A 9,532-nucleotide genomic window follows, 5' to 3' on the forward strand; every position below is an offset into this window, starting at 1 on the left:
TCGTCATTGAATCTCACGTTATTACATATGCTAAAAAGATTTTTTTTTTCTTTATTAAAATGCTCAAAGAGAAATGAAATCACATGAAGTAAATTAGGTAGAAATGAAATCACAGGAATCCATTGAATATATATGTTTGACAAATTACAATTCCACTCGATCACGGCGGAGGTGAGCCTTTTGACTCCGTCAAGCAGTTTGAGTCGAAGGGAAATCTAAAATTAAGAAAATTCATATATATTAGGTGTTTTCTTTTCTGATGTAACATTCTTCCTTGTCGTGCTTGACTAGTCCAAAATTCATAGCTAGAGGAAAAATTAGTTCCAAAACCTTTTTCTATAAGTAGATATAATGATCTTTCTAAAACGATCCATTCTCATCCTCACTCAGCTTCTAATAACCTTGGCTTGAGTTTCTCCTCCCTTCATCGATCTTATAATAATATCAGTAAACAAAACCATGTCCTCAACCGCCTTCAAAGTGTTGGCAATGACCATTATTTTAGCAGTGGTGTTGCTCGTGTCCTGTGGTGCAATAATCCATGATGATGCAACAACAAATTTCAAACTCGGTTTGTAGAAACCTTTCTTGGATATATTGTTTTAAATCATTTTTCTGTTGTGCAAAAATGTACTTCATTTGCTATCTAAGACTATATTATCACTTTGAATATTTCTTCTTCTTTGCTCTCTCATTGAACTTTATATGAAATCTGATTTTTCCATAACTTTTTTTACTTTTTCTCATAATAAGAATGCATGATTTAATTCATGAAGTCTTTAAATACATATGTGTGTGGTAATTAGTAAGAACTAAGCTTGATCAAAAGCATGTTGTAATTATATATCTTGTAGAACAGATTATAGATGCATGGTTTATATGTTGCAGGACGAAGACTTCTTGCCGATTATAACATGCCTATGCCTACCTATCAACCAGTTGGAGGAGGAGGCTATGTTGCCCCAACGCACCCATAATTGCTGAGAGCGTATAGAGACTAATCAGCTGGTTCTTTAACAAATTAGAGGCAAAAGATCTATGCTATTTACTATTTGAAGACAAATCTATCAGATATTGTATTTGTATATGCATGCTAATGCTATGTTATGTCTGATGCCTAAATAAGATATTATTAAGGCTTCAGATTCTGATCATAGTATATGCATAAAATATGTTTGAATAAAACTGTTAGTTGGGACATAAAATGTTCTCGGATCATATGTGAGGACTAGTATGGCATTGTTATACTAAAATATTATTAAAGTGAATACTTATAGTTGAATATTTTCAAAGAAATTCTTTCAAAATTTTCCCACTAAATTTTCTTGTTTGGTTTACTGGGCTGCCCCCCAGTCCTTGGCCGGGGGCCCATGGTGTTGGGTTTGGGTCCTCCAAGGTTGGGCCTTGACCCTCTCCATGGGTATTCATTGCACTATTGCAGCCAATAAATGAAATGCAACCTCTTTGTTTGAAGCTTTTCCTTATCTATCTATGTATATATAATGCTTTTATTATGTTTTAATTAGAAATTGTCACACAGGAGATACAAATGGAGTGTATTTAGCGTGCATTTAGGATTAGATTATATGCTAACTTTTACCCCTTTTTTCCTACAATACTTTCACCAAAACATCAATTAGCTTATTTTATTTAGCTTTTAACATTTATTTAAAGTTTTTCAGTAAAAAATTTGATAAGTTATTCTTAAACGGACATTTATTGTAAACCATGGCAAATTGGAGGATCTATCAGCTGCTCTCTGTCCCCCTCGCTTCACGGCACTCAACATTTCTTGAGATTGACAAACAATTTCAAATTTTAAGAGAGCCAAATTTTTGGATCCAAACTTTAAAAAAACATGTAATCTAACAGTTAGATTTTTAAAAACATACATATTCATATTTTTATAAAAATAATGAGAAACAATTATGAATGGTCTAGATATATATATACATGAAAATAACTTTACTATTGAATTAGTTTTTTATTCTAAGATTGGTTATTGTTTTTCTAATATCTTATAAAAAAATTAAAAATAAAATAAAAAGATTTATTATTGTGAAAATATTAAATTCATTATTTTCCAATACTTTAATTTTCTGGAAAATTAGTAATTTATCATAATATCATAGTAGGCGATTTTGTATTCGACTTTGTGTCCATTCTTCCTTCTATTTAAAAGTTGAAAATCTCATGTTTTAAATTACATTTAGTAAGGAAGATTTTGGGTCCACGCTTGAAAAAGGAGTTAAAATACTAATTAAATTATTAAATTCACAATTTTCTAATACTTTAAACTTTTGCTATTGTAATAAAAAAAAATCACACTAATTAAATCATAGAATTCACAATTTTCTAACACTTTGAAATTTGTGGAAATTTCTGTTTTTGTTAATATTATGCCCCTTAATAATTTTTTATTGAATACGTATATTCAAAATCATAATGCCGGATTACATGTTTTCATTGTCCTAAACATATATGGAAAATTTTGTGTTAATCAGATATTATTTATTATTTACTTAGCAAACTCGAGTTTTGATTATAATTTAAAATAGTTATTGATCTTTTATTATTTTAATATCTTGCAAGCATGGAGAACATAGAAATGCAAGCATGGAAAACATTGATCTTTTTTAACCTCAATAGTTTATGTGTGTAGGAGTGTGCTCGCATGTGTGTGCCAACTTGCATAAATGTCAGGCTTAGTTATATTGGGCCAACTAGTATATGTGACAAACTTAGTTGGTACTTAACAAACACATAAGCATATCCATTAACGAGATTCTCAACCAAAAAAAAAGAAACATAGCCATTAATGAAAGTGCTTTCAATCAAAATGACCCCCAACGTTAGAGAAGCGGATTAAAAGTTTTAAATCTTAGGAGACAAAATCAAAATGATTCCAAACTTCAAAGGTGTATTTTGCACTTTAACCTTCAAACTAAATATTAGTTTGTTAATTCTTTTTTTTTTTTCATAGGGTCTTAGTTAATTCATATCTGACTGTAGTGATCAGATAGCAATTTAGTCCCTCTTTTTTTTTTTATCAACATATATGTAATATTTAGTTTATATTCTAGAACATATACGAAATATCAGAATTTTATAGATTGCCAAATTTTACCGGAAAAAAATTGTTTTTGATTTATTTACAAGAATGATGGAATCGAGCACCTTTTTTTCTGGTTTATTTAAAAGAAATGATGGAATCATGCATAGTTGATAAACAGAAGATTTGGAACTAAAGGTATGTGATTTTTTTTTTGATGATTTGGATAAAACTTTTAAGGTAATTTGATTTATAGTTTACGTGATGACCTCTTTCTATTGTATTATATACCAATAAACATAAAATTATGCAATCGACTATGCTTCAAATTTGTTAATGTGTCTGCTCTATTTTGAAAATATATTTTCTTGTTTGGATTCTTCTTGGATGAGTACCCAGGGCGACGCTAATCAAAGTCTTTCTTGAGCTCGAAACCTTCTTTACATGCTTGTGCATCCTAATCATTGCATTGGTGCCCAACTCCTAAAGCACAATTAATAGTGTTGGGCCTGGGTCTTCCAATGTTGGGCCTGGGCCCTCTCCATGGGTATTGTAGGCTTGTAGCCAATAAATGGAGTGTACAGGAACAGCCCAACCTCTTTCGCGGTATTCAAACTTATTTAGATATCGACAAACACACTTTCAAGTTTCAATGTTTAAGAGAGTCGAATTTTGATGACATGTAAATTTGAATTATTTCACTAAAGTAGGTAGAACAAGCATTGCAGAAGTTGCACACAATCTATACTATCAATAATGCAATTCCATTTGGGCCCTCTACTCTAGGATAAATTATTCAATAAGCTCAATGTATTATATATATATATATAATTATTCAATACGCTCAATGTATTATATATATATATATATATATATATATATATATATATTTCTTTCACATAAATGTGGATCTTATGTACGAACCCAAATATGAGATTTATATTTTTGTAAAAGAAAGTTGTAGTACAATGCTTAATAATTTGAATAATTTCACCTCGTTATGTAGAACAATCTTTGCTAGAATTGCACACAACCTAGAGCGCAAGTGTTGCATTTCCATGTGGGTAAAAACCGAAAGCCCAGATTCATATACTCAACAATCACCTACAATTGCATGGGAGTTAGGATCAGTAAGTCTAGAAACATATTTCACTAATGTTGAAGTGACAAGTTTATATTTATTGATATTAAAGTAATGTTGTAGGCATGTGAAAATCAATAACTTACATCGCATCACAAACTGAGGTGAGATGAAGCTAGTATCAAAAGTTTAAACTTGTTTATTTAATTTCATTTAGAACACAACACAATCGATCTCAACTCGTTACCTAATTGGTCACTATTCACTAGGTATTGAACTCACTGTTTTTGTCCTTTTACAAAGTTTTATTAATTTCCGTATATTGCAATCAACCCTGCTTGTGCAATACATACAGATCAATAGGGTTAATAAAGTATATATATTATTATCAAGTTTCAATCTCAGGTTTCTCCGTCTTCAAAAAAAGGAAAAAAAAAATCTCAGGTTTCTCCAAAAAAAAAAAAAAAAGTTTCAATCACAGATTAATTTCTTCTCTATCTCTTTTAAGGTTTCAATCGCAAATGAAGTCCTATTAGCTAGAAATTCCCTTTCTGAATACCAAGCTGCATGTGAATTACATCAAGCAAGTTTACATTAGTAATTTCAAATTTTCAATCTAAGCTTTATATCTATTATTTATAAACTATTTCTACTTATATAAACTTCCATCCAAAGACAAAGAACACAAACAACCTATTGGACTCTCCTCTACTTAAAAGTATACACCAGATACCATTAGGTTCAATTTGTATGAAAATTCAATATTGTTTTTTAGTTCCAAATGGTCATGTAGTTAAGGCATATCCATTTGCATGACAAGTATATTTTTATTTTTTATAAAGGTAGGTAAGACATGTATGGGTGTTGGGTTTGATTTAGGTTCATTGGATTTCTGAGTACTAATATCTTCTTTTTTTTTGTTTTTTGGTAGAAAACACATTAGCCAGCTAGGGATTTGAGGGATTATTGCAAAAAGAGATAAACTTGATGACATAGGTGGAAGTAATGCATAGGATCCCACTTGGCTCTTGTACATATGAAAGCATGTGAATCAATGTTTTGTTTGGTATCAATGTGCCCCAAACTACAAACACCACACATGTCCTAGTCTCATCGCACGTTGAAATTTCAATTACCCGTACAATTTTTTTGGAAAGTTATTAAAAAAAACCACCGCATTGTTTGCTACATAGGGGGAAAAAAATCTTGGCAGCCCTGCAAGATAAAACATTGGCCTATAGCAACAAAGGGCCGTGAGCCAGAATGCCGTGCTACCGAGCCTACCTTAACACATTTCATATAAATGTGGTTTGTTGGGTGTTTTTGGTACGAGTTTGGTAGCACAACTTTTGGCATTTCAATAGTTATGGTGTGTAAGATATCCTTTATAATGTTTTTTTTTTTAGAGAGTTTAAATCTATATTGTCAATAATTTTTTTTAGAAAGTTTAAATCTGTAGTATTTGCAATATTCTTTTTTTTTTTTTTTTTGAAAGGGGAATTAGCATTTATCTATTCATCAAAATTATTTTTTAGAAAGTTTAAATCTGTAGTATTTGCAATATTCTTTTTTTTTTTTTTTTTGAAAGGGGAATTAGCATTTATCTATTCATCAAAATTGAGTCCTGATACACAGATTCCACAGCAATTGGTTAACCCTACAACTCGAATCTCTCCTCCTTAAAACCTCAAGCAATTTATACATTAGGAGCGGAAAGTATCATCCTGGTATAAAACGATTGATCAAAGTAAATATCTTTGATAATCGGGGAAACATATGGAAGAATTAGAAGCTCCATTTGGGAACAGTTTATTTAGCTGAAACTGAAAAATTTTTACTGAAAGTGTGCTAAAGTATGCTTGTACCTTGAAAAAAAAATTGAAAATGTAAGAAAAAGCAGGAAATTTTGAGATTTTAAAAAGTTGTATATAAAAACTAAAAAAAACTAGAAGTTAAAAAGCTGAGATTATAAGTTTATGCCAAACATACTCAGAGTCATATAATCATATAGATACCGACATAAATAAAGGAACAAAGGGGACAAAAATATAGTGAAATCCTAACCTTTGTTTTTTATAAGTGGGAGTGGAATTCAGCTAGTTTAGTGTACTATAGCTCTGCTTAACCAAACCTTGATCTCACTTAATTAGAGTATGTTTTGTGGATCCTAATCAACTAATTGGGATCTGTCACGTAATTTTTCTCTATTTTTTTTATATATCAAAAATCATACCATATTAATTCTCATTACAATTGTTTTTTATGGATACCGACGGAAAAATGAAGCAACAAAAGGAGAGAAAAACAAAGTGAAACCCATCTTTTTTCTTCTTCTTTTTTTTTTAACAAATAATCCTACTTAATTAGAGTATTATCTTCTTCTCGAGAAAAAAAAAACAAGTATGATCATCTGTCACAAATTTCTTCCTCTTTTCTTTTTCTTTTTTTTAATGAACGTCACAAATTTCTTCTCACTACTTTGTTATATATTCAACATCATAATATAATAATTCTCTACTTTTGTTTTTTGATCGAATTCTTTCACTACTTTTTCCCATGTTAATTTATGTCTTGTCCTACTTTTTTACTTCACTTCAACTTGACTTAAATTGTTAAAAATTAGTTAGTGTTGAAAAATACTGATGAGTGTTATCTTTGAAATTAAAACTACTGGCAAGAAACATCACATAGGTTAAAAAAATATTGAAAATGTAAAAAATATTGAGAATGACTGATGGCCTAGCTAGCTAGCAGCAATATTGGTCTGCCCAAATGGCCATTCACCGAGTGAAACGGACAATATATTGACTATTTGCATAGCTAGAAGTCGCACACATTACAGGAAGTCCATCATTCATTCATCTCCTGAGGTAACAATCCTAATCAAAATCATGACACCATTGCTTGGTTTCTAAGAAATTTTCTCATTACGAAATGGTGAAATCGTGCGAAGAAAAACAATATAACTGGTTTTATTTTATTTTATTTTATTTTTTGTTGATAATATATTTTTTTTTTAACAGAAAACGAAGTTCAAAATGAGATAAAATATATTCCCTTAAGAAAACTTGTTTAACTTTGGTTATTTTAAATATACACTCCTGTTGGAATCAAATTTTCTAGTTTTAAATTTGAAATTTGTATATGCATCTGTTGGCTAAAAGCCTAAGACTGATTCTAATTTGAATCTAAAGTCTAAAACCAATGATATAAAATAAAATCAATTTAAAAATTAGAACTGGTTTTGTTTTTGGTTTAGTTTATATCAAAATCAAACCAATTTGGTAGTTTACCAAACACCTTAAGCTCCCATTAGGCCATTATTACTATAAGATAAAAATGAACCTTCTTTTTTTTAGAAAAATAAGATAAAATGAACCTACGTCACTGCTTATCAGTTTTCACTTTTCACTAGTAAAAAATAAAAATAAATAACCAGTAAAAGCACCTTCCAAATCTTATAAGGTTGCCTCAAAAGAAAATTCTTATAATAAATGTTTTGAAGATTGAACAATATGATGCAAAATTAAAATTTGTTGAATGAAGCAGGGTTAAAATTCAATGTTCTTTCTTTCATACAAGATGATGATAATACAACTCTCGTCTTCCTAACTATGATTACCTATAAACAAGTCAACTTTTAATTCGAAGAGATAGCGTATATAGTTATATAGTAACACCTAATTATATGAATGTGAATCCAAGTTTAGAATACTAAGAATTCAATAAATAAAACAAAGGCCACGTTACGCAACATACATGTTTACCATACCTCAGCTTGAATTGCTTTACCGATTATTATCACTTGAATTTGCACCCTTTGAAGCAGACTGCTTTCAAGTCCTCTAGAACTTCAAACCTCTCTTAATCAAATAGCTTTGTCGATTTTTTTTTTCTTTGTTTGTTTCTTAGAGTATTGGTCATTGGCTTCAATGAATAAACAACTAGTTAGGGTACAGAAAGTTGATATATGTATGAACGATTATTTTATACATAGAAGTCATAATCTCTATGAATTTGAGCCAAGAGCAAGATTTACTGACTATACTGAGTATCCCAAGTATAGTTGTAGCGTGGCTCTTAAGCCTTAATTTTGGACTTTTTTGCTAGCTAACTAGTGTATAATTTTGACCGTTTGTACGGCATTTTAAGGGATCAAACAGCAACTGGTCAAACTAAGAATTTTGAAATGTACATCATCTATATATTCTAATCTTTGTTATATAAAGAAAAACAGAAGAGCTAGCCTTGCAACTAATGAAAGATAATAAAGAAAGAAAGAAACCCCATGAAGATAGGGAAAGAAAACAGCACAAAGAGAATTGTAATATAAAACCAAACATGGGGAAATGTTAAAAATCCCTTGAAGGATGGCATCCTATTCTGAGTAAGAGGTTGATGCATTTAATTAACTCATTTGATATTAGTTCATTCGTTTAAACATCATGAGACAAAATGTGACTTTAAGCAAATAAGTTAAACCAAATGTACTAATTAAAGTTGATTCATTTCTATCTTTTCTCTCAAAAAAGGTTTGATTCCTTAAAATGAACTCCATTTGTTGAATCTATTTTGGTTTATTGAAAAAAAAAAACAACAATAACAACAACGTACACACAAAAGGATTCATGTACCAGAGAGAGAGAGAGAGAGAGAGAGAGTAATGCATGGTACACATAATATGGGACAAAATTAGAGATAAAAATAATTCATCCACAAATGTGCTAATTAAAGTTGAGTCGCTAAACCTAGTTAGTGGGACTCGATGGATTTGAAGAGTGTACCGTAAATTTGGGGATTTTAAGTTCTATTCACTAAACTAATAGACTAACAATTCATGAAGTTTTCCCAATGTCTCATGAGCATGAGTGGAATAGTCTCATCAAAAGACTAGAACGCCATTTCTTACATAGCTATAACTTATGAAGTAATATATCTTACATTTAACAATATGATTATACATATTGTCCAATATTGTACAAAAATGAATCATTTTCCCTAAGGACAATTGGAAGGTTACGATTTGCAACCCAAGCCCAAAAGATATGGGATGTGAGCCCAATACAATGAATTTGTAGAGAGTATGAAAGAGCGGGACTATTTGAGAATTAAACAACAGCTAGAAATGATTTAAAAAATGACCAAGCACAAAAGCACACTTAAAACCCAAGTAAATTGGTATCCGAGGAGATGAACTATGAATTAAACCACTATTCCCTGAAAACTAATACAGTCCTTAGTGTTGCAATATTTCTTTTTCTCACCTCTCTTCCTCTATCTTTCGATCCCATTCTTATGAGAGGTCTTTTACATTATATAGTTCCCTTTCAGACTGTCTTGATCGTACACTTGTTAATCATCTAAACCTTCACTTTAGCACATGTCCCATCAGACATCTT

At 30.4% G+C, this 9,532-nt stretch overlaps 1 long non-coding RNA gene across 1 annotated transcript; it reads left to right on the forward strand.

The window, feature by feature from the left end:
* Positions 1–368: 368 nt before the first annotated feature.
* On the forward strand, positions 369–1,282 carry LOC136062641 (uncharacterized). Its single transcript, XR_010624370.1, has 2 exons — positions 369–571; positions 889–1,282. It is a non-coding gene; the product is annotated as an uncharacterized LOC136062641 (long non-coding RNA).
* Positions 1,283–9,532: the final 8,250 nt, after the last annotated feature.

The sequence above is a fragment of the Quercus suber genome, unplaced genomic scaffold, assembly GCF_002906115.3.
Source record: "Quercus suber isolate HL8 unplaced genomic scaffold, Cork oak 2.0 scaffold_435, whole genome shotgun sequence".
Taxonomy (NCBI): domain Eukaryota; kingdom Viridiplantae; phylum Streptophyta; class Magnoliopsida; order Fagales; family Fagaceae; genus Quercus; species Quercus suber.